Here is a 23686-nt window from a genome sequence, read left to right as displayed (position 1 = left end):
ACTGTACGGACGGCCCGACTCCTGGGGAACAGCGGTCAGAAATCACCGTCTGCGAATAAGGAGGTGTGGGTCGTGGGCCACTCATACGTGAGGCGTGCCGCGGACATATTCAAAGCAGGTGATATGAGTCACGTGGCTGGGGAATACGGGTACAGGGTGTCCTTCTACGGAAAGGGCGGGCTCTGTATTGACCAGTTTCAATTCTTTTTTGAGGGTTTGTTAGAGCGGACGAGGTCACCGCCGTCTATAATCATAGTCCATCTTGGGGGTAACGATCTCGTGGCCACTGGTAGACGACTTCTTCTTGAGGCGATGCTTTCCACGGTAAGTTGGTTGGCAAGAAGAGTTCCAGGGTGCACAATTGCATGGTCCCATATGATCCCACGGAAAGTGTGGCGGGGGGCTATTTCGGTTACTGCTTTGAATCATTCAGTAAGGAAGATAAATAACAAAGTGAGTAGATTGTTTCGTTCAAATACACTGCATTCGGTCTCGCATGGTTGTATCAAAGGGGACAGTATGTATTTGGGGGACGGTGTTCATTTGTCCCGGGTGGGGAACGAGTTACTCATAGGAGACTTCTTAGCCTGGTTAAAGGGTTTGCAGCATGACCTTTAGGTAGGAGTGTTTTGTGGGGGGTCCGGATAGCCGGTCAACTATCCGGCCTGTGGCGGTAAGGTCATGATCGGTGAGCAGTAATTCGAAGATCCCTATGAGGGGGCGTCACCCATTACGGATGGGAGCGCGCGGGGGAGGTGGCCAATTGGCCCCTCAACGGGGAGGCGGTCCTGTCTAAGGAGAGGCCGCCGGAAGGAAAGGAAAGGTGGTCAAGGCCCCTTCCTGGATACCAGGGGCTACGGCCCCTCCTGGGGAATTTCCCGGGGCCAGGACATCTGCGACGGCAGATGGGTAAGTTGTATGGGGTGCGGGAGGGGGTTTACGCTACCTTTTAGACACCTCACACGAGTCCTCGAACGACCGTTAAATGGCGTCGAGTTTATTGGGGCCCCCGTCAAGTACAAAGGGAAATTGGTGGATGCATTTGAGGTACGCCTCTGTGCGGTCGCTCCTCTCACAAGTGAAGGGGGTATGTCTGGTTTAGGGATCTGACACCGGTTACGACCTTGCCGTTGGCCCTTAACGTTAGGATGTACAATTTCAAGTCAAATGTTTTGTAGGATGTTAGTTCGGCTAGGAGAACCTCTGTATTAGAGATCTGTTAAGGTTAGCCAAACATCGTAATGTGGAAATGAAATTGTACATAATATGAAACTGTTATTTTAATGTTTTATTTTGTTTCATATTTTAATAAATACGGCCGGGAAGGGTGACTCCCTTCCCGCCTTCCAAAAGTTCAAGAACTGTTTCCGGTTTCCCAATTCTTGGGGATTGTGTTGAGAGGGGGTGGCGGGTATCTCAGCCATATGGAAAGGGGCGACCATTCGGTCCCCCCGAACGTATGGTGGAGTACCCCGATCCCCCCGGGAAGCCATCTTGGGCGGGAGGCGAGTCTCGGCTGGTATGCCCGAAGCGGCGTAGCCGGGGCGCGCCCTTTTCCCGCCCTAGAGTGGGCTGGCCTAGACACCGACGCGGCCAGCCACGCCCTCGGAGGCAGGCGGGGGCGGGTTTACGCCCACCCTGAAGACGGATAAAAGGAGCGGAAGCCAAGAAAGCATCCTCTTGTTCCTGTGCTCTGAAGCTGCACCTCCCCGCTGCACGTGAGCTCGAGACGGAACGAAGAGCCAATTTTGACCCACCCACCAGCCCCTGAGGACAGCTAGTTGTGTTGGAATAAAGTTTTGATGTGGTAACTCTGTTTCTTGCAGGTTGTGATGATCGTCGTGAAAGTTTTGAATATGCAATAAAGAATGGTTATCTTCAGTATGTTTTGCAAATAAAGTAAGTTTGCACTAGTGTTGATCAGTATTCATGCTTGTAATAAGTCATGTTTGTTTTGTAATCTTAGTAAATTAGGTAGAATTGTCGTATTTATTTTGGTCGGGCGGTAAGGTCATGATCGGTGAGCAGTAATTCGAAGATCCCTATGAGGGGGCGTCACCCATTACGGATGGGAGCGCGCGGGGGAGGTGGCCAATTGGCCCCTCAACGGGGAGGCGGTCCTGTCTAAGGAGAGGCCGCCGGAAGGAAAGGAAAGGTGGTCAAGGCCCCTTCCTGGATACCAGGGGCTACGGCCCCTCCTGGGGAATTTCCCGGGGCCAGGACATCTGCGACGGCAGATGGGTAAGTTGTGTGGGGTGCGGGAGGGGGTTTACGCTACCTTTTAGACACCTCACACGAGTCCTCGAACGACCGTTAAATGGCGTCGAGTTTATTGGGGCCCCCGTCAAGTACAAAGGGAAATTGGTGGATGCATTTGAGGTACGCCTCTGTGCGGTCGCTCCTCTCACAAGTGAAGGGGGTATGTCTGGTTTAGGGATCTGACACCGGTTACGACCTTGCCGTTGGCCCTTAACGTTAGGATGTACAATTTCAAGTCAAATGTTTTGTAGGATGTTAGTTCGGCTAGGAGAACCTCTGTATTAGAGATCTGTTAAGGTTAGCCAAACATCGTAATGTGGAAATGAAATTGTACATAATATGAAACTGTTATTTTAATGTTTTATTTTGTTTCATATTTTAATAAATACGGCCGGGAAGGGTGACTCCCTTCCCGCCTTCCAAAAGTTCAAGAACTGTTTCCGGTTTCCCAATTCTTGGGGATTGTGTTGAGAGGGGGTGGCGGGTATCTCAGCCATATGGAAAGGGGCGACCATTCGGTCCCCCCGAACGTATGGTGGAGTACCCCGATCCCCCCGGGAAGCCATCTTGGGCGGGAGGCGAGTCTCGGCTGGTATGCCCGAAGCGGCGTAGCCGGGGCGCGCCCTTTTCCCGCCCTAGAGTGGGCTGGCCTAGACACCGACGCGGCCAGCCACGCCCTCGGAGGCAGGCGGGGGCGGGTTTACGCCCACCCTGAAGACGGATAAAAGGAGCGGAAGCCAAGAAAGCATCCTCTTGTTCCTGTGCTCTGAAGCTGCACCTCCCCGCTGCACGTGAGCTCGAGACGGAACGAAGAGCCAATTTTGACCCACCCACCAGCCCCTGAGGACAGCTAGTTGTGTTGGAATAAAGTTTTGATGTGGTAACTCTGTTTCTTGCAGGTTGTGATGATCGTCGTGAAAGTTTTGAATATGCAATAAAGAATGGTTATCTTCAGTATGTTTTGCAAATAAAGTAAGTTTGCACTAGTGTTGATCAGTATTCATGCTTGTAATAAGTCATGTTTGTTTTGTAATCTTAGTAAATTAGGTAGAATTGTCGTATTTATTTTGGTCGGGCGGTAAGGTCATGATCGGTGAGCAGTAATTCGAAGATCCCTATGAGGGGGCGTCACCCATTACGGATGGGAGCGCGCGGGGGAGGTGGCCAATTGGCCCCTCAACGGGGAGGCGGTCCTGTCTAAGGAGAGGCCGCCGGAAGGAAAGGAAAGGTGGTCAAGGCCCCTTCCTGGATACCAGGGGCTACGGCCCCTCCTGGGGAATTTCCCGGGGCCAGGACATCTGCGACGGCAGATGGGTAAGTTGTGTGGGGTGCGGGAGGGGGTTTACGCTACCTTTTAGACACCTCACACGAGTCCTCGAACGACCGTTAAATGGCGTCGAGTTTATTGGGGCCCCCGTCAAGTACAAAGGGAAATTGGTGGATGCATTTGAGGTACGCCTCTGTGCGGTCGCTCCTCTCACAAGTGAGGGGGGTATGTCTGGTTTAGGGATCTGACACCGGTTACGACCTTGCCGTTGGCCCTTAACGTTAGGATGTACAATTTCAAGTCAAATGTTTTGTAGGATGTTAGTTCGGCTAGGAGAACCTCTGTATTAGAGATCTGTTAAGGTTAGCCAAACATCGTAATGTGGAAATGAAATTGTACATAATATGAAACTGTTATTTTAATGTTTTATTTTGTTTCATATTTTAATAAATACGGCCGGGAAGGGTGACTCCCTTCCCGCCTTCCAAAAGTTCAAGAACTGTTTCCGGTTTCCCAATTCTTGGGGATTGTGTTGAGAGGGGGTGGCGGGTATCTCAGCCATATGACCCTGACAATTCTCCTGAATACTCCATGCGCAGGAACTCTCTGACCTTGCACAGGAGGACTCCAACAGCACACGTGAAAAGGTGGTGCCTGTGAATACTCAATCCTACCTCCCCCTCATCCCCCTGGGACGACCCCATATCCACCCACCCGCCCGTAATACCGGCCATGACTGGTACTTAAATAGTTTTCTGTCTGCTATGTTTTCATTTGTTTAATGTTTCCCTTCCACCTTTGCGTTCAAATTTCTTTCCCGCTTTTCCTCGGAGCATTGCGTTTCCCCCCGCTCTGCTTTTTACTTTATTTACAGTGCTTGCTTCACTTTCAGCGCCCTGTTTTATTGTGGACCATGTATTCCCCTTCGTAGTTAATTTCCTGTTGCTTTTTGCTTTTGTGATTCTTACTTCTTCCCTTGTTTGTTTATCATTGCTATAATTTCTTGACTTCCAGTTGTTCTCTCTCATACTATTTATTTTCCTATCAATTTTATTTCTCTGTTCCGTATTTTTCTTAAACCCATCCACCCTATTTGGCTCCCTTTCTTTTGTTCATATGTTGGTATGTTGCTTCTTTTTTGTTCATATGGTGTTATTTGCACTCTTTCTTTTGTTCATACTTTGGTTTGTCCCTACACTCCCCCAACCCAAGTGTATACGCTCTTTGATCACTAGTTAGTGTGTTTACCTTTAGTGTTTTATAGTTTTTGTACATGTTATTATTTTGCTTTAATTCCCCCTTCCCCACTGTAGGGTTAATATAGAGTTTTCCTTTAATCCTTTTTCCCCACGGTTCGTTCTCAGATTTGACTCTGTGACTTTGAAGTGAAACAAATCTGGCAGGACAGGCCCGGGGGAAGACCTGTCTCTGTTATTGGGTGTGTATCCATTGCATCCAGCAGTGAATGCTGAGTCTGTGTGAGCGCAGAGTGAGTTGTGTCGCTGTATGAGTACACTGGATGAGCGGTTTGCCCTCATGAGTGGTTTGCCCTCATGAGTGAGGGTTGAGTGGTGTGAATACACTGGATGAGTGGTGTGCCCTTCTGTGTGCAGGGTGAACAGTCTACTTTTGTAAGTGTTGGGAAAGCGAAACAGTGTGCATCTTTGAGTGCAGTGTAGCAAAAGGTGAGTGATGTCTGTGTGAGTGCAGGTTGAGCAGTGTGCCTGTGTGAGTCCAGGGTGAGTGATGTGGCTGGATGAATGCAGGCTTAGTGATATGTCAGGGAAGGGTGAGTAATGGGTCCATGAGTGCAGGGAGACTAGTGTGCCTATGTGAATGCAGGGAGAGTGATGTATCTGTGCAAGTGCAAAGAGACTTGTCTGGCTACTCCCAGAGAGGTGTTCGGCAAGCTACCACTTTCTCATATGTGCTTGAAAATGCCCCATTTGCCCACTCTTTTTTTTTTTTTTAATTCTCGGGATAGAACCCCCCCTTCCCCGAACCCCTTGTAGTTGGTTCGGGCTGGCTCGCTACGCTCGCTCTCCACAGTGCAGTGTATACACCTCACCATTTTCAAATGTCACCAAGCCACCACTGAGACCAACATGCCTACTTTGGAATTTGTTGTCCCTTTATACTACATGCACTGCAATGAAAGTACTCCCCAGGAAGAGGGATGCATTCAATGCCCAATCAGATGTCAGTATCACGGTAAAATGGAATTACACAGTCTCCCCATTTGAGTATTGTTTCTTTTTTATTGATAACAAGCTTTGGCATCGAGATGAAGCTGACTGTGCCCAGACCTAAAAATGAAAGATTTGTAATAGTTTTCAGTTGCACTAGTATTTGAAAGATTCTTGAAATATTTTTGAAAAGTCAAGGATTTGTTGGTGTCCGGTTTCGAAAAAGCACAGAAACAGTTCTCACAACTTTTATGATGCATGCATAAGCACTGCTTTCCCCTCGCACACGTAGCTGCATAATTTGCCAAGCGCATTTCAATGGTGTATGTTGAAGCACAACATCTGGCATGTCTAATTCTATATGTGTGTTTAATAATTACCTGTTAATGGAGGCAGCACTGTACAACAGCAGTTTATGGGACGTAGTACATTTTTTCCTACATTCTACTAGTTTCCTTGTGCATTTATAGCAAATAACCTGTAGTTCCTACGGTGTACCATCAGAGGGAGAGTTTGTACTGTTCTTAGTGACCGCAAGCTATTTTCTCATCTGTCAGTTCTACATATCAATTTTAGTTTATTTTCTTAGTTAATTAAAACCATTACAATAAAAAAATGACCCTCATTACAGTAAAATAAATCGAATACAACGTTAAAACTTCTGCTGTCTTTCATTTGATCGTTACTGAGGTATAAAACATTCATTAGTAAAACTGTAGCCAAATCTCCTGATCTAAGATTACATCCTAGTGAAACTAAGGGGCGTATTCACAAGTGCGTCACTTTTATTATGGGGAAAAAGTGACGCACTGGCAGCGTAAGGGGCTGTAAATAAGCCCCTAAGTACTTAGCCCAAATCTCTGAACAGAGTAAAATCCAAGTAACACTGTCAATTACTCTCTTCCTGGCCGTTCTCCTACAATCTTAGGTGTAGAGACAAAAGGGGGGCGGGGGGAGGGGGGGGTTGAGTGGGGGACTGGCTACCAGTTTTATGCAAACGGGACCTTTAAAATGATTGGAAAACTTGCAAGGACTCTTTACCTATGACGGAGCCATGCTCTGCGGCGGGGATTAACGCTACCAATGCACAGAAGGGAGTTTTCATTTCGGTGCTAAGTGCTCTAACAGCCTCCTAGCAAATGTCGAGCCATTTAGAGATCGTAAAATATAAAGTGCAAATGTGCCTAAGCATTGTGATGTTTCTGCATGTCACCCCTTCAAATCTTGGCAGAAGGGCCCCGTAGGTGAAACGCACCCTGCTCGGTAGGCCTCAACTTCTTCTCTGTGTTCTTTGGCTAATATTAGGTGATCAGAATTTTTACGGCAAAAATCGGGAAATTTCGAAAAAAAAAAGAAGGAAAGCAAGTTTACTTTAAACGAGCGCACAGAATGACTTTTCAGCAGAGAATTACAGAACAGGCAGTAAGAACATACATAAAATGCAAAAAATGCAATTTTTAAACTAAGAAGCTTGCCTGTTAATTAAATTGCTTTCTTGAAACAACTGCTAACTATCCCTGCTTCGTAAAACATAAAAAAATAACCTCTCACCGTTTTCAGTCGACTCTGTGGCGAAAAACCGGGACAGGGCAAAGACGCCTGATCACCCTTGGCTAATACCATTTTTTTCCCACTATCCTGAGAAACTTTACCAGTACGCAGTTCAGTCTTGAAGTCCGTAGGGTTGAAATACGCGACAACTGCCTCTCTACATGATTGTAATGTCTTGGGCCCTGGGCTCACATGCTGCTCAAAGAATCACACCGACACAGTAGTGAGATACTAGAACTGGCCACGAGCACGTGCACCCGGGCCCATTTATTGGCAGGGTCACGTCACTCATGATGCCTGTGTTGGATGGGTGGGGGTGCATGTGTCTAGCCCTCAAGGGAGTGGCTGGGAATACAAGTGTTTGCTACAACACTAGAACGTGTCCTGCAGGACACTACATTCCTCCCAAACTTTACTGAAGAAACAAAACAAAACATTAGTCTAACTTGTGGGAATAAACAACTGACAAGTGAACACCATAGGGTCCATCAACCTTACGAGTCAGGTGGCGGGAAGACAGCAGGCAAGGGCTCGTGACTGTGCCTGCAGCAGGACGATCTCGGTGGGCACTCATAGTTAAACTTGAGTGGTTCATGACACGACAACTGGCCTGGAGACGTCGGCTGCATCCCGTCAGCATATTAGTGAGAACATATCTTGAGGTTCTGCGTTGCTACACTCTGCTGATGTCGAGGATGGTCTGTGGTGGGTTTTAACAGTTCATAACATGGGAATGAGTCATGAGCATGGATGGAGTCCATGGTGAGAGTTCACGGAGGTGTAGCCTGATCGACTGTCTCAGTTGAACTCCTTGGCTGTAGCCTGTAACCCATCGGTGGGGCAATATCAAGTCCAACTCTCCCGCCTGGGGAGGCCCGTTGTCGGAGTTGCTACAGGACTGTGGGAGGGCTGCGCTGGGGCCGGTTGTGTGCTGACTGGGGGTAGCTGCAAGACCACTGAGGAGCCAGTGCCTAGTCACACGCACAACCCTCAAGGGTGGATGAGGCTTGGCCAAGACATGCTCTCGCTGCTGCGGTTAAGGTGTAGGCCAGGTTCGCAGGTGGCCTCTGGTTTCTCTTGTCAACTGGTGTGGCAACGGTATAGGACTCCAGTCCATCAGTACTCTGGAGATGGTAGTGTTTGATGCATGTGGCGTGATGGCAATGGCCAGCCATATGGTGAATTTGGATAACAGGTGGTGGTGACTTGTTGGGAGAGTTGTATTTATTTATTTATTTATTTGCTGGTTTTTATAGCGCTCGAATCAACTCCAGATGGAGTATCTCTGCGCTTATGGTGCCGACTAAACAGAAGATGTAGATTGGAGCAGATGCTAGATTTCATTTTTAAATAGGACAGTTTTCAGTTGCCTTCTGAATTTTAAGTGCTCAGTACACTGTCTTAGGGACAGAGGGAGTTTGTTCCATAATGTAGGTCCTGCAATTGACAACGCTTTATTCCCATGCCTCGCTTTCTTAGCGCGGGGCACCACTAGGAGCAGATTGTTGCTTGATCTTAGTGTCCGTGATGGAATGTAGGGAATACATTTTTTTTCCAGATATGCAGGCCCTTGTCCATGGAGACATTTGTGTATCAGGCAGGCTATCTTAAATTTTGTTCTTTGCCGGATCGAGAGCCAATGTAGTTGCTCAAGAAGGGGTTTGTATGTTTGGAGGGATTTAGCCGCCATGTTTCTTTGCCTTGCTGAGGCTGATCTTCGGTGGCGGTATGCCAGGCGGAGTGTGCGGCTCTTCTCTTGCCTGTCTTGGGGCCACTGGCGACTCCATCTTGAGGCAGTGTGAGGAAGGACACTCGGTGCTGATCTTCACCCGTTGCATCTGCAGTCAGGAGCAGGGATGCTGTTTGACTTAGACTACCGATGCTCGGGATTGACTGTCGTACTGGGAAGCGTTGGGGAGAGACGCATTTAGCGCTTGCTGTGGCTTATGTTTGGTTCTCCCGTGAGGCTGTGTCCAGGGACGCTGGTCCGCCTTGGTGGCTGTCTGGTGTGTCTGGGTGCGGTCTTGGCTTGCTGTACGAATCCTCTGTCTTCTCTTGTTGGTCTTTTCAGTGCACCTGTGTTCATCCGGTTCTTCAGGGTGACAGGACTGTCACTCTTCTTCACTCTAGGGCGTTGTACTTGAACCTCGAGATGGCGCCGTTGTGGCGTCTGCTTCTGCCTTCGTTCCGGCATGCTTGTCAGGATTGGTCACTTCATGTGACGTGCTCCTTGCTTAATGTGCGATGTGACGTCCAGCCACGTGTCACCTGTTGTTGGAGCACATATTGCTGTGGCGGCCATCCACGTGGAGTGTGCGACTCCTCTCTTGCCTGTCTGGGATCACCGACGACTCTGTCTTGAGGCAGTGCGAGGGAGGACACTGTGTTGTCTTCAGCCCACTGCGGGGCTTCGCTGGTGTAGTAGAGATTTAGTTACTCTACGTTCTGCGTTCAGCAGCGCTTCTCTGTGGAGATGTGTCTATCTCCCGGGCGCTTGGCCCTGCTGTCAGGTTCGCTGGCGCAGCCTTCTGCGCACTCTGATCTAGTGCACTCCGTCTTCTCCCTGGGCGCTCTCTTCGGACACTTGGTGTGCTTGTGTTGTAGCTTGTGGTTGTGTCTGTACACCAGTAGGAGCGAGTAATGCGATCTTCTCTCTGGCGGTGGCATTGGGCAGCTACTTGTGGTGCATGCTCTGCACCAGTCTTTCTTGTGCTGTTGGTGGGGATAGCTACCTTGAGACGTTGCTGTCTGGCTGGTCTTCCACCCTTGATGGTAATGCCTATCTTTGGCGTTGCTGCTTGTGTTTGGTTCTGAGTTTTTTGCAGCTCTTTGCAGGGTTTGTCAGTCTCTCCCCATGCTTTGCAGGGGTGGCAGGCAGTGCTCTTTTCTTCTACTGCCAGAGTTCTGGGGCGTAGAAATGCTGAGGTCCCTCCTACGTGTGCACCTTGTTGTTCTGGACACTGCAGGCGCTTGCGTGTCGGGGTGGGCCGCTTGCCATGGTCGCTGTTTGGGCCATTGCATCGCTGATTAAGTCTATGTCGTGCTATCCTTTGGGTTGCGGTAAATTGGCTGGTCGCAAACTCTTGTGGCTCAGTGTGAAGATTGTGGAGGCACGCCATATTCGTAGCAGTTGCCCCTGGGCTTTAGCACTACGGCGGTCTTGTGTGAGTGAAGACCTTGTCAGAGGAGCAGCGGTGTAGCTGGATTGTGGGTGCGGGAGAGATTCCTTCATGTGCTGCTGGTGTCAGTTCACGCAGGCCTTCTGGCTGTGCTTTTTCTATTTCCACTTTGTCTTTCAGGAAGTGATGTGGTCTTGTGGCCGCTGGGTGGTGCTGTGAGTGTTTTCAGGGAGACCACAATAGATTTCCTGATACCGAGGGCCTCTGGAGACGTAGCAGCTACTGCAGTGTGCTCTCCTGCTTATTGGATGCTGCAGTGGTAGCAAGTGGCCGCTAGGTGGCTCAGGGTACGCTCCATAACAGCCTTGGCTCTCCTGTCTTAGAGTTACTCTGGCAGCATTGGGCTTTCCATTGGGTTCAGGGAAAAGTTTCTTACTTGTTGAGGGCTGGGTATTTGCAGGGTGTGGACTACTTGCCAGATGCATATGGTTTGTGTCAATCTGCGCTGGTGTGTGGTTTATTTACCCGTGCCTGAAAGATGGGCTGCTGTTGGAGACAGAATCCTTTCCTGGAGGTCACAGGGTGCAGTCAGTGCTCTGCTGGCTTACATGCTTGCATGGTGCTTGTATGCATTGTGTGTGGTGTGGCACATTGACCACCAGGTGGCGCTGCCGCTTTTTTTCTAGGCCGCGGCAACTTTCTTACTGCTGCGGGCCGCGGGGGATGTCTACGCAGAGACAGTAACTTCTGCAGTTGCTCCTTACCGTTTCTTGTAGCAGATGCGGTGATGCCCGTGTCCGCCAGGTGGCACTGCAGGCACTTCGCAGGCCACGGCTCACTACGCTGAAGCTGTACTCAATTCGAGCTGTCAATGCGGGAAGGGGCATGCAGTGTTTAACCCCTTTCATGCTCGTCATGCAGCACAGTGCTCCTCTGCTCATGACGAGCTGAGCTCGTCATGACCACACCCGTTTTCATTGCTGTCCAGCACAGCAGGGGAAACTCTCTAGCATGGATGTGGTTAAAGGCTGATTATCTTAACCCCGGTCAATGTGGGCACACGGAATGGCTTCGGTAAGAGTTTGATCTACTTCCAATATGCATGCACAGTCTGCCTTGTCAGTATGGTGGGCTGCTCCTGACTGTGCCGGCATTGTAAGCGGATTGCAGGGAGCATGGTCATTGCTCCTGGGTGCTGTGGATGTGCCCCATGAGACAGCAGGGGTTATTTTCGCTTCTCCTCGCTGCCGCTGAGGTCGCTGCAGATACCTCTTGGTGCAGGGAGCAGGGTCGACCGGCCTGTACTTTACAGAGACAGAGGCCGATCCGCTGGTAGTCTCTTTTACGGCCCTGGTGCGGTCAGCACCGTCTCGCTGACTCTCTTCCCATCTCCCCTCCGAGCAGGCGGGGGTTGTGGCAGGCGGTTCTGTGGTCGTTGAGAGGTGGCAGGGCTGCATGCTTTCACCTCTCTTCAGGAGAATCTTTGGGCCTCACAGCTCAAGCAGCGCAGGACATTCTTCCTTGTCCCTCAGGCAGCACCAATGGAGGTTGGAATCCTCAGCTATGGTGAGTCCCTGCAATGCCCGGCAATAACGGGCAGTGTAGTGAGGGTGCGGGATGGCATGCAGGGCTGGTGTCGTCGCGGGCCTCCCTTTGGTTCAGCACATGCAAGGATCGCAGTGGGGGGAGCTGTGTCCTGCTCAGGGCGGAAGAGTCCCTCTCGGTCGCTGCACGGTGAGGGTCAAAGGGCTCCTTAATTCTGGCAGTGAATGCCTGAGCGCGGCGGCGGGCATACCACAAGCATGGTGAGGAGATTCATGCTTTCACTTGCATTCAGGCAGCTGCTGTTGGGGGTGCTCGTCCACTCCTCCATTTGGCGGAACTGATGTGGGTAGAAGACAGCCAGTCTCCGTGCCTTCCTCCTTAAAGGCAGAGGGCTGCTTTGCGATGCTGAGCCCCACCTTCTCCGCAGTCAAGGGGGTCGTAACCCTGGCTCATCTCTTCCTCATGAGGGACGATGAAGCACCTAGCGACAGGGACGCGGGGGTTGTCCCGCCTCATCGCAGATGTAATGTCTTGGGCCCTAGGCCCACATGCTGCTCAAGAAATCACACCGACACAGTAGTGAGATGCTAGAACTGGCCATAAGCATGTGCACCCGGGCCCATTTATTGGCAGGGTCACGTCAATCGCGACGCCTGTGTTGGATGGGGGGGTGCATGTGTACAGCTCTTAAGGGAGTGGCTAGGAATACAAGTGTTTATTAAAACACTAGATCGTGTTCAGCAGGAAACTAAAATGATCTTACCCCTCTCTTGATTAAGTCTTTGCATAGGAGTTTCCGATGTTCACCCAAGGAGGCTTTACAAAGACACAGCATATGAATGATGCTTGTGTGCAGGGCAAGCAAGTTTTCCCACCTTCCTTTCTTCTCCATGGCGGGTAATATTTTAATACAGGCAGTATCCCCAGCCTGTACTTTAAAAATGGTTCCTTTTTATAATTACTGTAAGGTATCGCTAAATAGCCTTAATGCGATACCTCCGTATAGTTTTAGTGTTAGCCACCCATGGCTCCTCCTTGCCAGCAGCTGCTTCTCTTCCAGAAGAGACAGCGCTTTGGTGTTTAGTTTTGTTACTCTCTTCAGCCTGCTATGGCTTAGGTTACACATCCATGCTACACATCAAACATTTGACATCCATGTTGTGATGCAAATGGCCTTCATCATTAACCAGTGTGTAAGCAATGGCAACCCCCTTCTCCTACCTAGCCGCCAAGACCTGGAACTCCCTCCCGACCGACCTGCGCCTGACCCAAGACCACCTCTCCTTCAGGAAGAAGCTGAAGACCTGGCTGTTCGAGCAGTAACGGCACCCCCCTCCCCCCAGCGCCTCGAGACCCTACGGATAAGTAGTGCGCTCTATAAATGTCTTTGATTGATTGATTGACCCCCTTCAGCTGGCCCCGGGCCACTGACGAGGCAGTATTTTGATCAGCTAAATGCTCATAGAGCCAAATGTATCCATGGCATCATTATACTGAATAAAATTCTGTTTGCTTTCAAAATAATTAGTTTGTGAAATGGGCACAGTTGGAACATAATACAGCACTTCTTCAACAGTACAATTTACAGCAGTTACGCGGGATGTGGAGCAGAAATTGCTGTTGGTCCTTTTGTGAATTCTGTCATGGTTTCTAGACGCTAGTCTGGCAGATGGGATGCGGTTAACAAGCATGGTCTAAGTTCATTTAATGCTGTGGAGTTTTTAAGATTAGCCTGTCTCTAATAATTCCTTTTAGCAGTGTCAGCACTGCCTAAAGCCTAAATGTAATTGCATAAAAACTGCATTATAAAAATGCTTTCTGTTTTATTTTATTGTTATGCTTTTCTCCTCGTGCCAGATCCCCCTATGATAGCTCTCTTGTCCAGCTCGACCACAGTCTGCTTTCCTCTACTGCCTGTCTACCTGCTGCCCTGTGGTTGTGCCTCCTCTGCTTGTTTCTTGCTCTGTTTTGCCTTTTCTGTTAATTTTTCTGCCCTCTGTTTTCCCTTTTCTGCTAATTTTTCTGCCCTTTGTTTTGCCATTTATGCTTGTTCTTATGCTGTCTGTTTTGCCTTTTCTGTTAGTTTTTATGTCCTCTGTTTTGCCTTTTCCTGCCCTCTGTTTTGCCTTTTCCTGCTAATTGTTTCCCTCCTTCCGCCATTTCCCTCCTTCTGCCAACCAGCATCTCAGCCTTCCCCAGGCCCTACTTAATGATGGCCTCAGTGCGACCATATTGCGCAGGCCCTTGTGCCAGTTCCCGCTGCAACAGTTTTCCTGTCCAGATTACCCGCAGTCCTCTACCCTCTGCTGCCTGTCTACCTGCTGGCCTCTGGTTGTGCTTCCTCTGCTCATTTCTTGCTCTGTTTTGACTTTTCTACTTGTTTTTCCACCCTCTGTTTTGCCTTTCCTGCTCAATCTTCTGCCGTCTCTTTTGCCTTTTCTGCTCATTTTCCTGCCCTTTTGTAGGAAAGTGCCCCTTTTGACATGGTTACCCCCACCTTTTGCCTGGTATCTGGTGCAACTTAGAATGAGAGTGTGCTGGGTTCCTGCTAACTAGGTCACCAGTACCAGTGTTCTTTCTTAAACTGTATGGTTGTTCCACAATTGACACCCTTTAGGATCCCTGTAAACCCCTAGCAAGTGGTGCCCCTGGCATTTAGGGCCTCAGAGCTAAGGAGGTCCCTCAGGGCTGCAAAACGAATTGTGTCGCCCTAAGGGACCCCTCATCAAGCGCAAGCAAACTGCCATTGCAGCCTGCGTGTCTTGGTGCAGAGAAAACTGAAGAGTTGACCTGACACACATCCCTGTTTGGCATGCCTACCAACACTACATGTGGCCTAGGTAAGACACTCCTATGGCAGGCCTTACAGCCCTAAGGCAGGGTGCATTATATGCATATGTGGACATTTCTGTCAGAGTGGATATGTCCCGGTGATATTGAAGTTTACCTTTAGATAATACCAGTGCACAAGGAAGCCATACTGAATACATGGGCTGGACACTAGTCATTACGAAATGCCCATCTGCCTTGTAACTTCACTGTACCCCAAGGTGTTTGGTACCAAACACCTTGTCTTAATAAACCCACACTGTTGCCAGGATTGGGTTTATTAAGAAATGCACACAGAGTGCACCTTAGAGGTGCCCCCTGAAAATCTCCCAACTACTAGTGTGTTGACTGACTGGTCTTGACCAAGCAGCTACCATAGACACGTTTCTAATCTCCTGAGGTGAGAGCCTTCACTCTCAGAGGCCAGGAACAAAGCCTGCTCTGGCCAGAGGTGTTCAAACCTCCTTCAAGCAGGATGGGCATTCCAGAGTGGGAAGCTTCAAAGACCCTGCTGTCTCTGTTATGCGACACCGGGCTTCTCCAGCTAGTGGAGGTGCCCACTCCCGTGACCCCACTTATTAGCGACAACACAGACGGGAAAATTAGTAAGATTAGGAGGTGTGCCCACATTCCGCCAGCACCATCCCTTGGGAGAGCCAGCTGATGTGAGCCCCACTTTTCAGATTCCTCCATGTTGTTTTGGACGGAATTAACATTCTACGGTCGGGGTTATGCCCAATTCCCACAGAAAATGGTCACATAGAGGGTGTAGACACCCTAAAGGAAGGTATCCCATTGGCTAATACATGTCACTCCCCATAAATGCCCCTAAATTGAGATTTTAGGTGGCACCCAAGAACTCTGATTCAACGGATCAACAGAAGGACAAAGAAGAGTCACTGCCTGGCGAGGACTGCAACAGAACTTTGGACTTTGGTGCAAAACCCTGCCGTCCTCACAACTCTCTTGACAATCCTTCTAGAGAGAGTCTTTCTGCAAACTGGAGAACGACCAAAGCCTTGGGTAGCCTGCCGGTACTTCAAAAACCACTAACAGTCTCCTTTGGAGTAGAGGTGCTAATCCACTGCAGTACGCAGGCACCGACAAGCAGAGTCCAGTCCACTGCTTTGCAGCTCTCTGGCCTGACTGATGCCTCTGACAACCTGGAGAAGGTACTCATGCTCTGGAATACCAGAGCTGTCTCCCCACCGAGTGTCAAGACACCAGGACCAACCAGAGCTGTGCAGCACCAACCTCCGGGGTACCGGAGGCCCTTCATCAAACCCCAACCACGAGAGTCCAGTCTGGATTCTCACTGCACCAGGACCAAGCAGCTGTCAAGTGACATCAGCATCACTGAGACCCACTTTGAGAGTGGCCCAGCTGCCTTGATTTTTCCCGTCAGCTGTTTGTCCCTGACAACAAGGTGCATCTTTGCACACCCAGACCAGCCAACCATACCCCTCTGTCCCTGACCCCCCGGCCAGGGTTCTGATGAACCAGGTGTGCCCCTGTGCTCCAAAACCCATTGCGATCTGAGATCCCATTTGGAAGCCCTCAGACTTGCTCGCAAGTCCCCATGTGCAGCCTCTTTTCGGGGCTCGTCCCCTTCTCCTTAGCGGGTCAGCTAACAGCCTCACCAGCATCATGCTTCTGGTAGAACCGGGTGGTTTCCGAAGAACTGCTGGTAGTACTTTGAACCTTGGCCTAGTACTTCACGGATCCCAGAAGGTGAACCCCTGAAACCAACTGTACCTACCTTTATGCATTTTTTACTTTTCCTCCCATAGGATTACATTGTGCGTAAAAGCGGACAGGTTTGAATGTTTTACTTACCTGTGAATATTTCTATCGAAAACTCTACTTATTTTGAAACAAAGTTCTTGAGTATAAAACATATACAAAGAAGTGTTGTTTTTCTAAGTTGGTCTTGGCTTTATTCTTTGAGGGTGTATCTCATTTATTTTCTCTGAAAGTACAACAAATGCTTGCACTACCTTCTGATAAGCCCACACTAACACAAAAGAGAGCGTTAGTTTTATCTACTTTAGCCTTGGGGACCTCCTGGAGTATCTGCACAGTGCACTTCTTTTTAGTACCCTAAATAGAGAGCTAGCTTTCTATAGCACCACTCTCCTGGACAAAGGACTCGATCACAGGTTGCCATGTACACATAAATGACTGTGAAACATTCCTGGCCTTAGTCATAACTATTTGGAAGGAGAGGCATGTAATAACTTCCTGTAACCAGGAACTAGAAGTTGGGGCTTCGAAACAGTGTTTGGCAATAGGAAGCCTAATTACCATACATTTAAACATAAATGCTTTCAGATAACCTGGGTTCATTAAATCATGCAGAATGCCAAGAACAATTCACGCTTATTGTATATTTGTATATGTATTTTACAAAATACCTCATGCTAGGAGGTCATAATAATGGGTAAAGCAGAGAACATACATACCAACCCTGCCGGAGCCCCACTGCATGAAGGACGTGTGGATGCTGGCTGAACCCTCTGAAATTTCAAGCAAGATGTATAACATTCTGGTGAAAAAATGAAGCTTTACATGCCTTCTATTTTTCCAAATATTTCATTTACCAATTCCTTTGTGTTTCTACCGTTTCAAATTTGGGAATGTATTTCATCTCTTTTTGAAGATAAATATTGAGAAGATTCTAACTCTTCTTCATCTTCAACATCTTCCTCATTAAGGATTGCTTTTTGGGTCGAAGCCTACCACACAGCGCATCTGTTTGGTTGCAAATTAGTTCCTGAGGACATTCTGAAAGTTTCTCTGGGAATGCATTCCACCCATTGCTTACAATTGGCTTTATGGTTTGTAACTCTCATTGCATGCTTTTTATTTGCCTGCTTTAGTGTTTTTAGGCCATCCAGCATGTCCCTCCGAGGAGCATAGCATATTTACTACCCATATGACTGGCACCCTGTATTCTTCCATGAGTGATCACTTCCTGGGAATTCTTTTATGGTCTGTCTTGACAGCACAGCTGTCACCAGGTAATTATGTGAGAACCACCAGTAGAGAGGCTTTTACTCCACCCACATGTTTCGAGGCCGGAGTACATCTTTTGATTGAGCAGAAGCAGTGTGTTGCCACAAAGAATTGTTTGCCCTCCGCACATCTGTGAACATTTGTTTATTTATCCAGCTGCTGGAGCATGAACTTTCAGAAGAACACACATGACACTGTACTGCTATTAAAGTGTTTCAGAGAACTAGATAATATGACATAATCTCTGGCAGCAGCACAGATGGGAGGAGGCAGTCATTAACGTACATGGATCTTAGATCTGGCTTTACAGTGCATTTATAAGCCAGGCCTATTGGCATTGACAATGCTTGTTTTCTATTTTGTGAGGCACTCCACTAGAGTAGATGGGTTTTCAGTTATCTCCCTTATATGCTAGTTCAGGAAGCAGTAAAATACTGTATTTCTTTGAAAAGGTTTCCTGCCGCCTATCTTTCTGCTTGAATGATTCTACTTATCTTTGTCAGACTTCTGTCTACAAGCTTGTTTATTTTGGTCAGTGCTCTTTTCTAATAGCATAACTTAAACAATCCTCTTCATTAATTTCAGACACACGCAATGCAATAGGCACTGGAAGTATTGAAACACCCCCTAAATAACCATGCTGAAGTTCAGAAGTAAATGAGGAATAAATAGGCCTTTAAATTATGTTTTTATTTTGTCACGTTTGCTATGCATTCAAAGACAGAGGTCAAATATTAGGCTCTGTCCTTCCAGGGAGCTTGGTGTTTACTTGTCTTTCTCTGACTGCAAAGTGGAAGGATTTATGTGACAATCGTGCTGGGTATGGAAATGTAAAAAGGCTGGAGCATGTTATTCTTTTTTTGCAGACAACATGTAAATGCCTGTATGTTAAATGTAAAAATATGTTATAACATATCAGAATTCGGAAAGCACAAAAGAAGCACATTGTTTTGTAATTCTGAAGTGTGTTGGAAATCAAATATTTTAATTGGAACAAAACAAATCAATACACTAAGCTGATGTCAACACATCATCTGTGCCCTGTATAGTTTTATCAGTAATGCTGTATGTGTGTGCAAATGGAATGGTCATTTCAATTGAAAATTTGTTCGCTGTAATGGTAGTGAGCTATCACACCATGCTTACTCCACTCTATGCAAATCCAGTGTACAGCACTCTACTCTATGCCACTACACTCTACATCTCTTCAATAAATGACCCTCTACTCCACTGTACGTCACTTCACTCTAAGACACTCCACTCTATTCTGCTCCACTCAAGACACTCCACTCAAAGCTACTCCGCTCTATGACACTCGACTGCGCTCTACGACACTCTGTGAAACTCCACTTTATGCCACTCCGTTCTAAGACACTTTACTCCACACTAGATTATTCCACTTTACAACATCCCTTTCCACGACTCTCTACTCCAGTGTATGCACCTCCACTCTACGACACTCTACTACACTCTGTGCCTCTCTAAGCCACTTCAGTCTACAACACTCCACGCCACTCTGCGACACTCTACTTCACTCTCTTCGGCACCACTCTATGACTCTCTACTCCACTATATGCCACTCCAGTCTATGACCCTCTACTCGACTGTATGCTACTCCACTCTACAGTCCCCTACTCCACTATATGCCACTCCATTGTACTCCACTCCACACCATTCCTACACCACTTTACGCAACTCCACTCTATTACAGTATCCCACTCAGACACTCCAGACCACTTCGCTCCACTCTATGCCACTCCTTTGTACGTCACTCGGCAACACTCTACTCAACTCTCACACTCCACACCACTCAACACCACTCCACGACACTCCACTCAATGCTACTCCACCACAATCTACTCCAGTCTGCGACACTCCTCTCTAGGACACTCCACTGTGCCACAATCCACCCTGCCACACTCTACACCACGACATTCTACTTTATGACACTTTACAACACACCACTCTATGATGCTCCATGAAACTCTACTCCACAAGTTTTTAGCCATGCTGGACTGTAGCCATATGGGTGTACAATGTGCCTAAAGCACACTGACAAAGCCTATAGCTCTCGCATAGGTGAGACCTATTGGCTTTGCCAATGCTTTTTGGTTATAATGGTCTTCTACTGTCTGTGTGAGTCTAGCCACTTTGCCATGTAAAAATTTTCTAATGTAATGAAGGGAAACTTCCTTTTTAACTATTTCCATAACCTTAGGAGCCTATTCACAAATTGCATTTTGTAGTACTACTATAATACTACTAAAGTATTACAAAATTATATTCACAAACCTACAAGTGTAAATCTCCTGCTCTTCCATCTTTTCAAACCGAGAGATCCTCACATATGTGAGTTTACTACTTATTATTACAATTTTGAGGGACAGGGGAGTGGGTGGAGAAGGTGCATACTTACTACTTAATGGGAGGGGTTTAGGGAGGAGTAAGGAGGCTTTTGCAGAGGGTAATAGCGAGGGACATGCACCCACTTAGAAAAGAGTAAGCCCATTGCTATTCATAAATTTCACTTCTACGGTTATCACAGCCAAAAAGGACCTTAGAGATGGAGTAAGTCCCACACCACACATAGACAACCTTACACACAATATAATAGAGGTAGTGACTTAAAATAAAACCCAGTAGGAAATAATGATGAATTAAATGTATTTGTTTGAAATAGTTATAAATATAATTTAGTGTTGTAAAATCAAAAAATAAACATTTATTAATGGTGAATATATTTTAAATACCTTATTTGAATTTATAAATGTAACATTCATTTTTATTAAATGTAATTAACACTGTTTAATTCTATACATCACTTTTAATAACTATTAATAAATTATAAAAACAATGTTTGAAACTTTAGATGTACATTTATTTTTAATGAATACATCAGAAAAAATATTTTACTTTAATGTTATATATTTAAATTAATTAAAGACTTAATTCAATATTATTTAACAGTACTGTAGCATTTTGTGTAATTTTTTATAGTTAAAAAAAATATTTAAAATGTATTTACATTAATAGGTAACATACAAATGTTTTTACTCTTTTTTGTTTTTGTTTACATAAATAAACTTTTTTACTTTTTCCTATCTTTAACCATAAGGAGAGTCAGGGTGAAGGTTTCCCTGTGGTAAAGTATACGGAAAAGAAAAAAAAGTTTATTACATTTTATAATCAATTAGTTAAAATGTTTTTATGTTTTTAATGTGTTTATGTAAATTCCCTATAAATTATGGTCATTTGGTAATTAATATAATTTGATAAAGCGCACACACCACAATATTTTGTTAAAGCCACTTTGTAGGAACGGTGCACATTAGACGTTTTATTATTATTACTTTTTTTAATAGGTTTTATTGCCATTTTTTATTTTTATTTTACAAAACTTAGCCTGGGCTTCAAGCAATCATCAGTACAAGTTGTTTAACAAGGACAACACCATCAAATATCACAATAATCTGCAATAACTTGAATTAGGAAAATCAGGCATTGGTATGATGGTAATAATCAGGATCACTCTAACATATGGGGGTAGATTCCGAATCGGGGAAAAAAAACATCCGTACGATTTGTATCCGGAGCCCTCTCCATACGAATCGTACCCGTCCGTCCCAGTCGCGTAGTACGATCCGTAATCCGTGAATCCATCGGAATCGTCGCGATCCGTACGTATTGCAAGGCTGAAACCGTGAACCGTACTACTCGTACACATGCCGTACGACCCGAAGCGTACGATCCGGACCGGGGTATGAGGACGCGATTCGTATGGTCCACGTCCGGTAAGGGCGAGTCGTACAGAAAAGCACACAAACACATACACACCATACGGTCCGTACCCCCCCTGATCGCAGGGGTACGGTGCGTACCCCTACGATCATGGGGTGTACGCACCGTACCCCATGTACGATGGGTATACCCATCGTACATGGGGTACAGTGCGTACACCCATCGTACATGGGGTACGGTGCGTACACCCCATGATCGTAGGGGTATGCACCGTACCCCTGCGATCATGGGGGGTACGCACCATACCCGGCAGGACCATTCCGTACCTGTTTCGGCACGAACTCTGCTTTTACGGCTGTTTTCAGCTCCCGTAGAAAAAGGGTCGTACGGTGCGTACCCGGCACGTATCGTACTTGCTGGGTCGTAAAAACCAGCTGCGAACCATACAGATGTCGCGTACAGCGGGTTCCGAGGGAGAATTGTACAGAAATTAGAGTTGTACGGTCTCTGTACGACTCGTACAGAGTACGGCTCCTGGTATGAATCGTAATTCATCGTACGTACGGGGGACGTTGCAGGGTACGATTCGTACGGGAAAAACGCCCTGAACAGCTATTCGGAGCGGTTTTCCCCAAATTGGAATCGGCCCCTAAGTGTACATATGTCAAAGAGCAAGTGTATATATAGGCATTGAAAGTCCATTGCAATTTAAAAGTGTCATATTTTACGACTGCTTACAACTGCAGTGAACTGAACTAAAAAGAAAGAAATCCTGCACTCGAACAAGATGACCGAGGGAATGTCATGGTAGTTGCAGCCCCAAGGAGGGAGCGCCACCAAAGCTCCACAGTTGTCCATGTATAGAGGCAAAGCATCTATGATAGCACGGGGGAGGGGAAGAGTTGGCGGGGTCCACAGGAATCTTCAAGGTGAATGATCTGCATCTTGTGCACCCTCACGGAGCTTGTCCAGAAGCACATCCCATGTATCAGAAATTGGATATTTACAGAGACTCTTCACCTCTTCCCTATGTAGCGCCGCACTCTCCACCTGCACCCACGCAATCAGCGATAATACACATGCTGAGACAACCGGTGGCGGTTGCCGCTGTCCATTTGTGGGTCATCAGTCATTTTGCCAAAATAAGAGCTAGGTCCGCGAATCATGTTACCGCTCTATATTTTTTTGCGGGACGACTAAGACAAATTATACACACCTCCCAGGCATAGTCCACACAGTGGTGCCTGTGCATTGTTTTAAGTGCGTATTGACCTCCCTCCAGTATTCAGTCAGAACCAAAGCATGTGTAAGAGTTCCAGGTCAGGGGCAAGGAAGTTGGGACATACACCATCAGTACGATTGAAATATTGATTGATTTTGCTGGAAGTTAAATATGTTCTGTGCAAAATATAAACCCTAGGTCTGTGACTCAGTGTCTGCGCAGTGACAGGGCTAGCTGTGTGTGTGTATGTAAAGTGCCAACCAGCCATCGAGTTAGATGGCTACCTGTGCCCAGTACATGCAGTTACTGCTGCATGTCTTCCAGGGCTTTAAATGGGATAAAAAAACTGGGGGCAGGGGGGTCTCTCAAGGGGGCGTGGCCAATGTAATTAGGGGTGTGGCTTAAAACACGTAAGCCAAAAATATGTGCTTAGCATAGTGTGCGCCAGACTTGTATTTTGATGGCTCTGTCATTGCAGCCAGATATATGATACAACAAGTAACATCATACCTACAAGTCAGGACTATTGGCTTTGTGAATGGTTGTTAGTTGCAAAAGATAAATAAGCAGCAACTGCCGCTTGTATATAATATTGAGATAGCTTTCACTTAAAGTCACTGCTTTAAATGGGCCAGTACTCACCAGTACTGAGTACCGGCACTTCTTATTTTTAGCACTCTGAGTACCGGCACTTCTCTACTGCTGAGGAGAGTACTGGTACTCATAAATGGTAGGCGCATTGGCTGCTTGTGCTGGTGACCGGACTGCCAGCAAGGCACTTCTGTAGCCGTGACTGGTGAGCTAAGCACCCGCTGAACTATTCAGCGGGGGGGAGGGGGGGGCTCATTTGCATAACATCTGGTGTTCATCATCCTGCTGTGTTGCAAACACAGGATCGAGGCAGCCAGGTGAGAGCGCAATTAAGAAAGCAAAGGAAGGTGACCAGGTTAATGGG

The sequence above is a fragment of the Lissotriton vulgaris genome, chromosome 8 (assembly GCF_964263255.1).
Source record: "Lissotriton vulgaris chromosome 8, aLisVul1.2, whole genome shotgun sequence".
Taxonomy (NCBI): Eukaryota; Metazoa; Chordata; class Amphibia; order Caudata; family Salamandridae; genus Lissotriton; species Lissotriton vulgaris.
The sequence above is the reverse complement of the archived record's forward strand: the minus strand, read 5'-3'. Positions refer to the sequence as shown.